Source organism: Myotis myotis, unplaced genomic scaffold (assembly GCF_014108235.1).
Source record: "Myotis myotis isolate mMyoMyo1 unplaced genomic scaffold, mMyoMyo1.p scaffold_m19_p_6, whole genome shotgun sequence".
Lineage (NCBI taxonomy): Eukaryota > Metazoa > Chordata > Mammalia > Chiroptera > Vespertilionidae > Myotis > Myotis myotis.
This window is the reverse complement of record NW_023416368.1, coordinates 14,147,255-14,163,743: the sequence shown is the minus strand read 5'-3', so window position 1 is coordinate 14,163,743 and position 16,489 is coordinate 14,147,255. Positions and strand designations below refer to the sequence as shown.

The window sequence follows — 16,489 nt, the reverse complement described above, 5'->3', positions numbered from 1 at the left end:
AGTGACTTTCCCGTGGTCACATGGCTAGCCAAAGTCTGAACTTTGCTGGTTGCCCACTATGCTGACTCCCAGAGCCCTCCTTCCGCTGGCATAAGTCATATTGAGACAAGAAAGAGAGCAATGATTTTTGACAAGGATAAGTATCATGACAGGCTAACCATCTGTACCTTTAACCTTCAGTGAAGTGTCCAGCATGCACTACTAACACGTTATCATTGCCCAATAGCCCGAGCATACAGCTGTGCTTGGCAGTATTTAAGCAGCAGGACAGTGAGGAACTGTAGCTTCAGGGCTCAAGTCCCCTAAATAGTCAAACTTGCTCCTTGGGCATCTATCTACTTTGCAATTAGCTAATTCATAAAGGGACCTATAACAGCTAGGGTAATTTAATTTCAATCAACAGAATCCAACTCTAACTAGCTTAAAAGAGAGACTGCTGAGGAGCTCTCCAACTTGACAATGTCAAGGCACTGTGGCTGGAAAATATGAAGGTCAGCCAGTCTTCTCCAGATATAAGGTCCTCAAAAAGGGAGATTGATGGATGAGCTCAGTTTACATGACCACCTGCTTAGTGGCCACTGATGTTCTCTTGTCCAACTGCTATCCCAGACTCTCCATGCCACCATATTTACTGCTCCCTTGTGCCAAACCTTGAGTATCATGGTTGCAGCAGTCACAGGCTTTCTAGCTCAGAAGTTGTTCTGGCCCCTTCTCCCCTCTCTCAGTCTGACTTGGTTCTTGTCATGCTTCCACCACTCCAAGAATCATAAGGCCAAACTCTTGTCAAACTCCCAGAGTTCCCTTGTGTTCTTAAGTATTTTGTAGCTTGATGGTATGATTCTTTCATTTCACTCACTCATTTATTACATGCCCTCTCTTCTAGGAACTTGGGCGAGGTTTATTTGGGACTGGAACAGAGGGCAAGATCCAAAAGTGTAGCATCCAAAATTATCTCCCTTCTTTCACAGGCCATCCAAGCCTGGACTCAGTTCAATTCAAGAGTTAAGGGGCAACCCTTATTCCCATCTTGGTTCAAGAATTTTAGCCTAGAACAAACAGTCAGCTCCAACATATTCCCTCACTGGTTCTTCTAAAAGGCCTATGGAGACTTCATACAAACAGAATCTCTGCGTCAGAGTCCTTGCAGCAGACACAAATTAGACCCACCCCCATGGAATTTGCTGTAAAAACATTTAAACACATAACCTCCAAAGTCACTTCTAGCTCTAAGGGTTCATGATTCTCTGAGGAAGTGAAGGGAATTTATTTCTAAGAAGTGGGTAATGAATATCTTACTCAATGAACCATAATTCACTCTGCCGGATTCTGGAGATTTCCTGGCTTATCATTGAAAGCACTCCCATGGTGCTGAATTTCTGCCATTTGCCTGGGAGTTTATGACATCAGAGAGCAGGGTCTGGCCTGACCCTTGGAGGAAAAATGTGTTCTAAACTATGAGATAATAGAATCTTTCTCCCCTCAGAACCAAACACGTCACTTTCTGGTTGACTCGGGTCAGTTGATCAGCAGCTGATGGTTGATTCAACCGACCACTTGCAACAGACAGGAGAAGGTATCTGTGCCATCTGCTCAACAGCCATTATTGTGGCCAAAAGCCAAGAATAAATTAAAAAGAAAAATAATCAATTCAATTATGCATGTGGAACTAAGCTATGTTTTGGGGTGGGGGAGCTTAAAAAATTGGTCATTCCATGTAACTAAGGAATAGTTTCCCAAACCCCAAATGGTATACCATTATGTTTTGAGATGTTTTTTCGAAATGGGAATGGTTTTTCACCAAACTGTCCACACTGGTCCTTATAAAAAAAAAAAAAAAAAGCGCACATCTGTGGCCACGAAACACCGAGGAGCTATCTCAATGAGTTAGAAATGTTTAAATCTACCGTCCTTTAATCCAGAACACTATTTGAGATGGGCTTGTCATCTTGGGTAGAGGAAGGATTCCAACGTAGGTTCCTGAAGTAGAAAAAGGCAGATACTTTGGCATATAATCACCGGTACCCTCAGCTCAGTTATCCAACTCACTGTTGTGAGTGACAGATGCTTGGCTCTTGAAATCAATGTCCTTTGGCTGGTTTTTAGGTATTTCTGAGAGGGGAATAAAAATTGGAAGCAAAAATGGTACATTTCAGTTACCCTCTCATTAGAAGAGTTAGGGACCAAACTTAGCCCAGCATACACTGAGAATACCAAATAAGATCAGAGTCATGACTCTCAGAACAGGGAAGAGACTGGGAGAGCAAGCAGTCCAAAGCAGACATTGATAAAAAAGAATAATAAAAATAACAGTAGTGAATTTTACTGATGGTGGAGATTTCAGTCAGATGCCCAGCCCGCGTTCCTATCTCTCTTCCTCTTTCCCAACAGAACTTCAGTTTTGTTCAGGCAACCAATCTCCTTCCATGTAGCCTCGGGTGCAGCTGACTGTACCTATCGAGTCCAGAGTGTGTTCTATAGGTCAAATGCTTCTTACAAGTAATTGGTGAGAAAAAGCACGTGACCTAGTTCTGGCCAATAAGATAGGAGCAGGTTTGCTGGTGGGATACAAAACCAGTTTCTCTGCTTTAAATAGTCTGTGGAGACACATCCTTCTTCCCCAGGATACTGACACATTTAGATATGATGCCTGGGAATAAGGCAGCTATCCTGATACCAGCCTAAGGGTGGTGCCAACACTCAGGATCACAAAACAGAAACATGGGAAGAACCAGGTTCTTGATGACATCATTGAGGAACCAATTTAACCAACTTTGAATACATCCTCTCCTTGTTTTTCGGATTACCTGAGCTATTATGCTTTCTTTTATAAACTGTTCTGAGCTGGAGGTTCAATTACTTGCAGTCAAAAACATCCTAAATTAGAGAGAATGCTTACCATGTGACAGTGCTTATGCCCTACAGTATTATTTTCCTTAATCCTGTAGGAAAATACATATTTTGTTATCCCATTCTACATTTGAGGAAATTAAGTCTTGGGGAGATTAAATAACTTGTTTAGAATCAGTTGGAAGGGATGAAGGGTAGATTTAAAATTTAAGCAGTTCGACTACAGTGCCTGCACTCTTAACCTCCATGCTTTATAACCAGGAAAGGAAAAGACTTGCTCCAAAAAGCACCATAAGTCAGTATCATTCAGGAATTTAAACTGAGGCCTCGTGTTCTTTAAGTGCTCGTATGAATGGTGATGATTTCAGAGCTCAGAAACCAGTGTGGTCTCTTCAACCAACCTTTCATGAAGGCATCCCTTCTCATGGAACCCATAATCTGACTTAAATGACTGGCTCTTCTCTCTAACCATTGACTACATTGCTGTCTCTCTGTGCTCATTTCCCTTCTCATTTCTCTTTCTTCATTTGTGCCTTTTTAGCTCATTAATTGACTTTTTTGCAGCCATTGAAGAGAGATATGTCATTCTCCTGGAAAATCCCCCAGTGCAGAGCAAGATCATTGCCAGTGGGGAGTTCTCACCAGCAAAGAAATTCATTGGCCTGCTGGGGGCGTGGAGGATGAGTTGGCAGGTTTCCTGTACTAATTGGTTTCCATCTTGATTTGTGGGTCTACCAATCCAGGTGACTGTTCAGTAGTATCTAGCAAACACTCAAAGCTGCTTCAAGCAGAGTATGAGTTACCAGGAGCTTCACCCCAAGAACCTCACAGGCCTTGGATTGTCCATGAGTGAGAGGGCAGGCTGATGATAGCATAACAGACTGACATCATGCTAATGACACAAACAGAAATGAGGAGCCCACCTTTGCAAGGTGGGATTCTGGATGTGAAAAAGTGGTAGGATGCTGTGGTTATGAAACTGGTCTTGTAATTAAGCGGATGTGGATTTGACTCCCAGTTTAGTTAGCTGATGAAAGCAGAAAAAGTGAATAATGGAACTTGTCTAAACCTCAGTTTCTTCCTCTTTAAAAAACAAGATTAGGATGGTTGTGGGAATTGGATGTGCATTATGCCTGGCACATAATAATTGTTCCATATTTGAATATAATGATACTGGGTGCAAAGATGATGACAATAATGATGGAAACTGAGTGTATAGAAAACATGTGTTAATTCTCATGGTCAAAGTTTCTCCTCCTTAATAACAACTCCAGATAGGTCCCAGCCTCATTTGAATAGACTTTTGTCTTCTGTTTTGCCCCATGTTTCCATATTTCTTCCCTCCTTGAGGAAAGCACAATTCAGTGCACTTGAACTTTACCCAGTCAACTGGCTTTATAAAGATAATTTCCTATCAGGTCAAGCTGTGTTAATGGTGAACACCCACCTCAACTCAGTAGAACCAATTAGTCAGACTACATATAGAATTGGGAAAGGTGAACCAACACAGATAAGGTTAATTTCAAGATGGAATGTTTGTTATGGAGTAACTAAGCCTCAAAGCTAGTATAATGATCTTATCAGGTTTATGGTGAAAAGACTTGGGCTATGCTTATTCAGATATCTCCCTAGAATTCCATTTACATCTGCCAGGGAATGTGATGTGGTTATCCAGTTGGCCAAAATATGCATGGCTATTTGACATGGCTTTAGAGAAGATTTGTACCCCAGTTTCTAAATCTGTTTGTTGAAGTAATGCTGTATGCAGGTTATCATTTGAGCAATGCATGGGCATCGTATTTCACTAGTGACCCAGTGCATGGATTTATGCACATTGAAAGGAAATTAATTAGAAGGTGGCCGGCAAGGCAGGACTGGGCGAGTTGGGCCAGACACACCCTGCAGTCAACCTCCCGCGGTTTCCTCCCCAACTGGCCACACCTGGGAGGGCTCGAAGAGCATCTGCAGAGTGAGCAGGGTCCCTCTAGAAGGTGGGGTCCCTCGGCCTGGCCTGCAGGATCGGGCCGAAACTGGCTCTTTGACATCCCCCAAGGAGTCCCTGATTATGAGAGGGCAGTTCTTGGGTGACATACCCAGAATGGGACTCCCTCTTCTCTGGTTCCGGGGTGTGTCACCTGAGAACCACCTCTGCCAACTCACCGCAGCTCGGCAGCTCCTGCGTTGAGCGTCTGCCCCCTGGTGGTCATTGTGTATCATAACGACCGATCAGATGGTCACTTAGCCTTTTATAGAGAGAGGTTAGCTCAACTCCTTGTTCCTGTGTGTGAAAAGCTGAAATATATAGAAGATACGATAAAGTGCCACTATAACTTTGATCCATGGAGCCCTAGAGGTCATGGTAGAGGTGTCACCAAGGGTTCAGGACTGCAGGAGCACTGGCGTTCATAGAACTCTGGAATGCCCACCTCTGGCTTCACCCAGAGCATCTATTTCTGGTTTCCGTATTAGGCTTCCACATAATATTACTCACAACTTAAAAAAGAACATCTGGAAATCACCCTTCTGATTGAACTAAGTCATTTTTTCAGGAGAGGCAGTCATAGCCCAGAAAAGTCAACTGACTTGTCCAAGATTGCACAGCTAGCTACTAATGAAACCTGGACTAGAATTCCAGATTCAGAGATCATTACATCTCCCCAAAAAAAGATACTGACACTTTCTCTTGCAAATATACACTTCTAATCTTCATGACTGTCACTATATACATTGCTACTGTCATACACCTACCTATGAGTGTTTGGTACTGTATTTGCCACCTTGGAACTTAGAGGGTCAGAGTACAGGAATAACATCAGGATGGCTTCCAGGAGAATGAATGCCTAAACAAATTTTTGAAAAATGCATATGAGTTTACTAGATTAAAAAGGAAGAAATTGGAGCATTTCAAACATTCAACCTCTTTGATTGAGAATCCTGTTATAAATGTAAAGCATATTATTCTTGCCAAGTTACCATGTATATCAAAGCCCAGTCAGGAAACAGGAAGCACATTAGTATTTCAAATCAGGGAATTTGATGCAAGAAACTAGTTACAAAGTGTTGAAAATGCTAAAAGAACAAAAAGGGGAAAGTGAGGTAAGCCAGAGACTAGGAAAAAGCCGAAAGTAGCTCCTTCTCCCAGGGCTGGGACAGAGGTGAGAGCATGTTATTATCGAAGTGCAGGAATGCACTTATGAATTCACCACTGGGGGGTGCCAGAGAGTGTGATGGCACCACCAAGGAGAGACCACCGAATCAGTACTAGGAGCAATGGGGAGGGCTGTCCCAGGCCAGTACTAAGCTGTGGTGGCTGAAGTTGGAATTGTCAGAGATGCTGTCACTCCCAAAGATCACATGAGGAACATCAAGGACAGAGAGACAGCCCTAGCCGGTTTGGCTCAGTGGATAGAGCATCAGCCTGTTGACTGAAAGGTCTTGGGTTTGATTCCGGTCAAGGGCACATGCCCAGGTTTCAGGCTCAGTCTCCAGTAGGGGGCATGCAGGAGGCTGCCAATCAATGATTCTCTCTCATCATTGGTGTTTCTATCTCTCTCTCCCTCTCCCTTCCTCCCTGAAATCAATAAAAATATTTTTTTAAAGAGAGACAGAGACAGAGACAGACAGAACAACATGCTTTCTCATCTCCCACCTTCCAACTTCCTACTAATCCTTCCCATTGGCCAGACCTACCAAAAGTGGCCTGGAATCTGTGGTTTGCAGGGGTCCAGGCCCTGTGATGCAGGGCACAGCATGGAAGGGCAAGAATAGTGCAGAGAATAAGCAGGAAATAACTAGCATACCATATTTTCTAAATGTAATATTCTTCCCAGAAGTTCCCCCAGTGTCTGTTTTCCCTCTCCCCCACAAACACACATTGGCACACTGATATACCCACATAGGACTAAGTCTGGAACGGCCCAGTAGTGGACATTTATAATTTTTTATCAGCTCAGTACCTGAGATCTCTTCCTGTTTGGGGGAATCCCCCATTGTACAAAGATGAAACTCTAGGTCTTAAATCCCCTTGCAGCTAGGTGGTGGCACATGACCAAAGCTCTACCAATCAGATCTATCTGTTTCTGGATCAGGGCTCTACCAGTCAGCTCTATCTGTTTCTGGACTTGGTATTGGGAGCTAATGATACAAAGAAGTAGAGACATGGGGGTTACATCTTGATGGAGAAATAGCCACATCTAGGTTCCAAGGGCTATGGCAACTGTGCCTGTACTGAATTGGTCCTATCATGTGATTTTGCCTTTAATCTCTAGCCCTCCCAAGGTTTTAAGAACTATCTGAATCTTTCCAATAATTTTGTTTTTGGCTTAACTCATCCTATCTAATAAAAGAGAAACATGGTAATTGGCGTACGACTGCTACCCTTCCCATTGGCTAATCAGGGCAATATGCAAATTAACTGCCAGCCAAGATGGCAGCCGGCAGCCAGGCAGCTTGAAACTAACATGAGGCTTGCTTGCTTCAGTGACGGAGGACTACAACGTTCCCCGCCTGCCGCTGCAGGCCTCTGAGCTGCAACTCTAAGCAACTATGTAACAAATATAGAAACTAAACAAAACCCCAGAAACCTGCCAGGCTTCAGCCAGCAGGATCGCAACATTGTAAGCAAAGGCCAGAAACCTACTTTCAGCAGCGGAGGCCTAAGAGCTGGAGCCAAGCCTCAAAGCTAAAGCTGGCCCAGAATAAAAAAAAAAGAAAAAAAGGAGTGGTTGGGAGCTTCAGTCACCCCCAGCCTGAAAACAGCCCTCAGCCCCTCACGCAGACTGGCCAGGCACCCCAGTGGGGACCCCCACCCTGAAGGGTGTGTGACCAGCTGCAAACAGCCATCATCCCCTCACCCAGGCTGGCCAGGCACCCCAGTGGGGACCCCCACCCTGATCCAGGACACCCTTCAGGGCAAACCAGCCGGCCCCCACACTGCACCAGGCCTCTATTCTATATAGTAAAAGGGTAATATGCCTCCCAGCACCGGGATCAGTGGAGCCACGAGGCCTCCTGGCACCGGGATCAGCGTGACAGGGGGCAGCTCCCAAACCCCTTAACGCCCTGCGGCTGTGTGTGTGTGACAGGGGGAAGGGCCACAACCTCCCTATCCACCCTGCTCTGTTCATGACAGGGGAAGGCACCCCAACCCTCTGATCAGCCCTGCTCTGTGCCTGATAGGGGGGAGCTCCCCAACCCCCTGATTGCCCTGTGGCTCTGTGTGTGATAGGGTGCGGCGCCCCCCCCCCCCCCACGGGCCCTGCTCTGTGTGTGACGGGGTAGAGCCATAACCTCCCCATCGGCCCTGCCCTGAGTGTGACAGTGGCGGTGCCCCAACCCCCTGATCGGCCCTGCTCTGTGGGTGATAGAGGGCGGCGCCCCAACCCCCTGATGGGCCCTGCTCTGTGCGTGACAGGGTATGGAGCTCCAACCCCCCTGATGGGCCCTGCCCTGTGCGTGACAGGGGGTGGCGCCACAACCTCCCCATCGACCCTGCCTTGAGTGTGACAGGGGACAGTGCCCCAACACCCCAATCGGCCCTACCCTGAGCGTGACTGAGGGTGGCATCGCAACCTCCCGATCGCCTTGCTCTGTGCATGACAGGGGGCGGCACCCCAACTCCCCAATCGGCCCTGCTCTGAGCCCGACCAGGGGCTGCACCTAGGGATTGGGCTTGCCTTCTGCCACCCGGGAGCAGGCCTAAGCCAGCAGGTCGTTATCTCCCGAGGGGTCCCAGACTGCGAGAGGGCACAGGCCTGGCTGAGGGACCCCCCCCCTTCCCCCCGAGTGCACAAATTTTTGTGCACCGGGCCTCTAGTCTAGAATAACTGTCTATTGCTTGTAACCAAGAACCTTTACTAGCGTAAATTCCTCCCATGTTTTGTGACCAGAGAGATCTTATATCTTGCGTCTAGCACTTACAATTACCTATAGGTTTTAAGGAGCTTTGTCTCCTATAATATCCAAGAGAAATAGGCAATGGAAGTTAAGTAAGTCTTGGTATAGAACCTTGCAGAAGTCCTGAGGGGCTGGGGTATGCTGTGAGCCTCCATCACACAGAGGCATGAAAACATGCCATCTCCAGCCATCATGATGGAGAAGAATCATTTTTCTTGAGGACTATGTTCAAAACCCAATGGCAGAGTCATCTTCATGTCTCTCCCACAAAGATTCACTCCATCCAGGAAGCTCTCGGTTTTGTTGCATCTCCTGCCCTCTCCCAGACCAAGCACTGTCAGAAATGTTTGCCCTCTACTCCCCTGCAACTTCAAAACTTCCAACCTCCTAGAAATACCACCCAAGGATCTCCACGGGTTAGGATACTTACCCTACTCCTCCTATTCTAAATCGCTATTAAATTGGTCATCTGCTGTATAATGAATTCCCTCAAAATATGGTGGCTTCAAACAATAGTAGTTAGGTATTACCTCTCATGGTTTCTGGGGTGGGGGGCACAGTAGAAATGGCTTATCTCTGCTCCACAATATTTGGGGGGGAGGGGGGCCTCAGCTAGAGAACTAAAAAACTAGAGGTTGCATTCATCCGAGGGGCTCATTCACTCGTATATGGCAGTTGATGCTGGCTGTAGGCTGGCATGACTAACTGAAACAGCTCCCACACATGCCTCTCCCTGGCTTGTGCTTCCTTACCACATGGCAGCTGGGTTCCATGAGCCAGGCGGAAGCTGTATTGTCCCCTATGATCTAACCTTGGAAGTCATGTGGCATCACTTCCACCTCATCCTGTTGGTGGAGACAGTTACTAAAACTCACCCCACTTCAAGGGGAGGGAAGAGAGATCCCCACACACACTTCCCAATGGAGGATTGTCAATGTCACATTGCAAGACAAGTCTGTGGAATGGGAGATACATTGACGCAGCCACCTTGGGAAAATACTTTCTGCCACAGTCACGTTCAGTAATTCCCAGGTTAAGAAGGTCCCTTTCGCCTCATTCTCCTTCAAGTCATTTGCTACAATCATGTAGCAACTCACTCTACACCTGTCCTTCTGTGTATACTCACCCTCAGTGAGTCCAAGACACCCTCCAGCACCTCACTGAATCCAAAAGACCCTCCACATCCCCCTTCTAAGAAAGGGACTGCACTCAGTGAGTCCCAAACTGTCTTCTGGATCCTTGTTCTGAAGAAAAACAAATAAATGCAAATGTCATCTCAATAGCGCTCCCTGCTACACACGTGATCCCAAGGATACTAATTTCAATTACCCCTCAGAGCTATACACGCTTTATAGTTCACACTGTGCTTTTGCTTGCACAGGCTCATTTAATCAATAAACTACAAGATTACTTTTCTGACGAAAAAAAGTAAATGAATAAAACTACACAGTGTTAAGTACCAATGTGGCTTGAAAATCACTGATGCTACACTTCCCCAGCTTAACTTCTGCTGTCTTCAATTATATTCATGAAGACCCAGCCCTCTGAGGCTGACACCTCGGCAAGAAAAACTTTCCACATCAGCAGGTTTGTTGAGGTGGGAGAGGAAACCAGGTAGGGAGGTGGCTTATACAACAGGAAGAGGAGGCCCTAGCAAACCTGAGTTAATGTTCCCAAGCGAAAGAACTTGCAGGAGCTAGATAATTTGGAGGCAGAAAGGCACCAAATAAATTGACTGTGCTTTTAGCCCTCAGGCAAAACATCAGTGATTCATCGCTGAAATTTTTCACAACAACCTCCCGCAGCCATGCAGCTCAGTTCTTCGGCTGGAGGCCAGGCCTGACTCCATATGAGACGAGGGCAGGCTGGTGTTAGGGAAGCCTGGATTGGGTACAAACTCTAGGCTGCTCAATGGCGTAGAGTTTGAGGTGGGGGAGAGTCTCCTTAAGTTTCTACCATAACTGTAGAATAGAAGTCACTTGAATTTGTCAAAAAGCTTGAGTTATCAATGCTGAATTTTGAAATGGGTTCCTCATGGCAAATAAAAATAATTGCCATCCTTTGAAGAGGCTTGGTTTGTGCCAGTCACCCTACTGTGACCTTTATAGGTATTATAGGAGTCAGAAATTTGCTTCCTCTGCATGCCCACTGCAATTCCGAGCTCTTGTATCACTTCCCCAGAGCTTAATGGCACCAATCAATTTTAAGTGATCAAATGTGTCCCCAGAATTCTCAGCGGTCCCTCCTGATTCTGATAAAAAGGTGCGAGCTCAGAAAGGAAAAATCTGATGATCTACTGTTCACTGCATGTGGGTGTGGAAGGGTAGGGACGACATGAGTCCCTTATTTCACAGGGTTTGGAAACTTAATATGATGTGAAACCAATTGCAAGTTGAAGAGCATGTTAGGTCCTCTGTCAAATCCATTCTTGTTCTCTGATGTGACCATCTCAGGATAGACCACTCATCAGCCATGCTCTACTGAAGCCTCAAATCTCACAGTCCCTTCAACAAAATTCTCAAGAATAGAAAGTACTGCCCAGCACCGGGCAGAAAATTTTTAGTTCTCTGTCTCAAGACAGAAAGATGCTGGGTCATCATGCATATTCATGTGATAACAGGTGAGAGTGCCTAATGCAGTGCCCAGCACGGTGGAGTCTGAGAATTCCCTTCTGTTATGAAAGAGCTCAAAGTAACCAACTGTCCAGGTCCCAAATAATTATTTATAGAACATGGGACCATTTGGAAATTTCCCAGCTTTTTTTTCCTGTTTTTTTCTCCCCAGCAACCCTTTTAGGCAAATTGGCAATGGCTTTGCTATCCCCATGTAATGAGGAGGAAATCAAAGCTCAGACAATCAAGGGAGTGACCCACAGTTGCACAGCAAGGAGGTGGCATGGCTGGGATAGAAGTGCAGCTTTTTGGACGCCAGGGGCTATTTCTCTGGACTCCTCTGCCTCTCTCATTGACTGATTTGGTATCTCTTGAACCGGCCCCACCCATGGATAAAGCAGATGGTCATTTAAGCTGAGTGATTTTTTAAAATTTCTCTGCCCCCAAAAATGTCTCCTCCAGTGACCTTGCAAGGTGCCTGAAACGCTTGCTCACCTCTCTGCAAGGTCAAGTGTCCACAGGGAACCCTTCACAGAGCTGACCCATCTGAGACTTCAAAAGGGCCCAGGCCTATGCCTGTTGGTGAACATTTGAGTCAAGATTTTGCTTTTGGACTCCCAGTGTTTTCATCAATAAAATAAAGAGTCCGCATCACATGATCTTCAAAGTTCCATCCTGCCGGGACATTCTCTGTCACTCTGTTCTGAGCGGACATCTAAGGAGTTTGGCCACCTCTTCTTTGTTCACTCACAGAAGGCCCAGGAGCAGGATAAGGACTAGGGGCACTGGTGCCTGAAAAGAAATGTTCCTGCCAGAGTCTGGCAGAGCTCCCTATTCCAATGCCAATGAGCTAATAACACTCACCACCCTCCCTGCTCTCTCTCCTCACTCGCCTGGCCAGGCTGGCAAACCACAGGCAGAGAAGTCCCTGGCAAGGCTGGTCTGTGGTGTCTCCACTAGCTCTGGCTGGTTCCACTTAAAGAAACCAACTGTGCTTGTGTCTGTGGTCCTGCCCAATGTGCATGGCTGCTTCTGCTTTGCCAGTGAAAAGCACTGAAGGATGGCCTCCCCTGGCACCTGCCACTACCACAGCCCCACAAGTTCACTGGTTCCTATGAACACAGACAGCCAGGGGGGGGGAGAGAAAGAGAGAAGAGAGACCAACTCAAGAGATAGCCATAAGGCATAGGACAGAGAATTATCCCCCCTGGATTTTAAAATTTCACCTTTGACTTATGTTCTAACCTAGGGTTTAAACAAGAATACAAACAGCCCTAGCCGGTTTGGCTCAGTGGATAGAGCATCAACCTGCAGACTGGTCCCAGGTATGATTCTGGTCAAAGGCACATGCCCAGGTTGCGGACTCCATCCCCAATGATTCTCTCATCACTGATGTTTCTAAATCTTTCTCTCCCTCTCCCTTCCTCTCTGAAATGAATAAAAATATATTAAAAAGTACATAACTCTTTAAAAATAAATAAATAAGTAAATAATACAAACAGAGATTAGAAGCTATTAGGAGGTCAAACATGTGTTTATAGGTTTCAACACGGTGATTTTTAATATTTTATTATTCAATTACTAATTATTGACCATTTGCAAGATGTCAGTTACCATCTCAGGACTTGACTTGTATTATCACAATTAATCCTTAAAACATTCTATGATGTTGTCATGGCCACATTGACTGTTTTGTTTGGGAGTTTTCTCACTATCTGATGCTAGTATCAACGGTCAGATGCTAAGTAGAGGTTTGGGAGCAGAATCATTCTGAAGTGCGCTACTTACTTTAGTACAGGAAAGCAAATAGATTTTAGCTCAAGTGGCAGCTACAACTGAAAACTGGTGAGAACCTGGAAGGTTGCATTGAGAAAAATTCTGAGACTAAATCTGAGCTTAGTGGGAAATAGTGACATGATTGGTAGGCAATGCATGTCATGGTTACTGAAGGGAGACGTGTCACTACACGTGACAAGTATTTGCCATCCCTACTGAAGAACAAATTCCAGATCCATCCTCTTGTTATAGGCCTCCTAATTATGCCCATACAGGTCATGCTCTGCACAACTCTAGAAGTGCCATTCATATGGATTTTGGTTAAACAGAACCCCCTGAAATCGTGCAGTCCATAACCTGCACCACTGTACTTGGCAGCCCTGCTCCTCTGATCCCTCGTGGGGATGAAAACTGAGGTAGGAGATGGTGACCTGGGATGTAGAGGTGGGCCCTTAAAAGGTAATGCTTCAGTGCAAAGAGCTCCCAATGGGAAATAATGAGTCCTTGGCCCTGTTCTCAGTTTGTTGTGTGTCCTGGGGCAAGTGTGTTACCTTCTCTGGGCTTTAATTGTACATCTTACGAAATAAGCTATTTAGATCACAGGGACCCCAAATCCCTGCCAAATGCGTACTTTGTGGTGAACTTTGTTGTTGATTTTACCATCCAACATCTCTTCTGCCTCTTGTGATATCATAGCCCAATTTTGTTTGGAGAGCTGCCCTCCTCACTCTCAACTTTTACATTTTACTCCAGTCATGAGCAAAACTCCGACATAACTAAGCTAAACAGAGCAGTGTGTCTCATCCACCCCAAACCCACAGCCACAGTGACTGGGTCTGAGTTGAACCCATAGCCCCAACAGGGCCAATAAGACTCAAATCCAGGGATTTTTCTAAAGCAAGAGTATAGGTGAGCTTTATCTCTCCTACTGGGTGTGAACTCTCCTACTGGGTGTGAACCTGGAAGCATGTAGCCCAAGAAGTGTTGGCAGTAATTTTGGGGAGCATGAAGTTAAATCCTGATTAAAAATAAAGCCCTTACCAAAAAGCAAAATTAAAAAATAGAGAATTATATACAGGTTGTACTGTCTGAGTCTTGCATCACGCTTCCCCTGAAGCCAGACATTCTCTGATATAAACCAATAAATTCCTTTTGCTTACGTAGTCTAGTGTGGACTCTCCAATCACAGGATCCTAACTGATTGGATTTATAGATCAAAAGAATGAATGTTACACCCTCTACCTCTGGCTAAAATTAGTCTTGACAAGAGCCCAGTAGAAATGGGACATCTTCATGATGCTGTGAGATGCTCTGTATGCATCCCAGATCCCATGTGAGTGCTGCTTTCATACACGTCACACACACATAAGGGGACTAGGAAATGAAATAAGTTATTACTTGCTTTCTAAAACTTCCACTTCTAAATGAGTGCTATCATCAAAGCAGTCACCTGGGGAAGAAGCTGGGGATTTATTTCTTTATGTCAAAAATGCTTCCAGTACTCTTTTTTGAATGCCTGCAGATCCAGTGTGCAAAACCCCCAGTTAGAACACTCTAGATCAAAATTACAACAAACCTTTACCGACTACCTATCAGGTGTAAGGGGCTTTAACGATCACTGAGAGATGAGCAAACTGCAACAAAAGAGTCCAGGACCTCAAAATATTTATAATTTAGAAGGAAAAAATTAGGCATGTGGCCAATCCATCCAAACGCTGTACTCCTGCTGGCTCATAAAACTAATCTCCAAATGTTAAGTGATTTTTCTAGTTAAACCCTCAGGCTCTCCTCCATCCCATTTTGCATCCTGTGTGCTCTGTAGGGAATACCTATGAGGCACCTCTTTCTGAGAACTGTCTCTCCCCTTGTCTGCACAGTCACCATGGAAGCCATCCCAGAAGGATGTGACCTTTCTCCCCTGGCCAAGGTGGTTGATCCAGGGCTTGTCACCTACCCAAGCTGGGGCAATAATAGAACCATTGCCTCGTGACAGCTGATTGGCCCACATGTAATTTATCTGAACCCTTCCATAGGAGTTTTATACTAAGACTGGTATAAAGGAGCCATATTTTTTTGTGACTGCCTACATTCTTAAAATGTAAAAATTACGACTTTTGTGGTCTTGTTTCTCATCATGTTAATCAAAAGAAAAGGGTTTCATCCTGTGGGGAAAAAAAGAAGGAAACAAAGATGAGATGTGGTATGTGAGGAGTTATCCAAAAGTTCTTAAACCCCTGGGTCCAGTTGCTGCTGAAGCCCAAACACAGGTTTGAATTGTGTGTTACACTCAACTAACATAATAAATTCCTGGTTTTTGCTTAAGCTAATTGGAGCTAGTTTTCTAGAACCAAGAATCCTTGTAAGCACATGGTCCGATAGGTATGATGTCTCCGGTTCCAGTTTAAGTCCACACAGCCAGATTTGGTCCCCTCCCTAACTTCTGCACTTGGACCTGCATGGATGTGAGCACGCTGAGCCCTCCTGCAACTTGATGCCTTCCATTCTTTCAGGTGGTGCTTCCCCACCTTCATCCCAACCTGCAAAACTCCAGCTTGATTCCCCTGTAAAGGGAAGAGAATAGAACAGGAAGTTCCCAGGGAACTGTGACACCTGGTTGCATGTGTGGACTGTGCTGGAGCTGTGTCCACGGCACTGTGGGAACACTGAGGAAGGAGCAAGCAGATCTGGCTGCAAGGATGGGGAGAGGGCCACAGCGACTTAGCCAACCCTCGAAGGCTGAGTAGAACTTTCATAGGTAGAGAGGATTGAGATTATTAAGAGGAGAAAGGCATCTTGGAAAGAGTATTTCTAGCGAAAGGGGGGAAAATGGGCCAAAAGTTTGTGGGAAAAGGATAAGTACAGTGTAAGTAGACCTCTCTGTGAAAAAGCCTTCCATCTTGGCACCTACATTGCTTAACAGACTTGGCTCCAATTGACTTTGCCCTTTCAAAATAATTTTTGGAGGGAAAGATGGACAGTTGGTTACATATCTATTGTTTATAAAAGAAAAGAAAACTTTTAGAAAATATAGAAAAATGTGAAATCACCTGTAAACCTTCCACTTACTCAAATATAATCCCAGCAAATATATTTGTATATATGCTTATTACCTCTTTCTAATCATCTAAACATTTACATAATTATAAAAATGGCTTTAACTATTTGTATAGTTTAACACCCTCATTTTTTCACTTTCAATATTTCATGGACAGAATGTCATGGAATATATGCTATGTCATGAGTTGACATTTTTGTCATTTAAATGGCTGCATAGTATTCTCCATGGGGATGTACTATAATGTCTTACCCAGTTCCCTATTGGTAGACATTTACCCTGACATTTCCAATTAGGTGTAAGT

At 45.1% G+C, this 16,489-nt stretch overlaps 1 protein-coding gene across 2 annotated transcripts in view; it reads left to right on the top strand.

The window, feature by feature from the left end:
- ADRA1B (adrenoceptor alpha 1B) overlaps positions 1–16,489 on the top strand; it is a 94,147-nt gene that overhangs the window by 11,683 nt on the left and 65,975 nt on the right. Inside the window, exon 2 of one of the 2 annotated variants that reach the window (XM_036315136.1) lies at positions 12,604–12,679. The exons of the other annotated variant lie outside the window; for it this stretch is intronic. The gene's annotated coding sequence lies outside the window, so the exon portion shown is untranslated. The remainder of the gene's footprint in view (positions 1–12,603; positions 12,680–16,489) is intronic. 2 annotated transcript variants of the gene reach the window in all.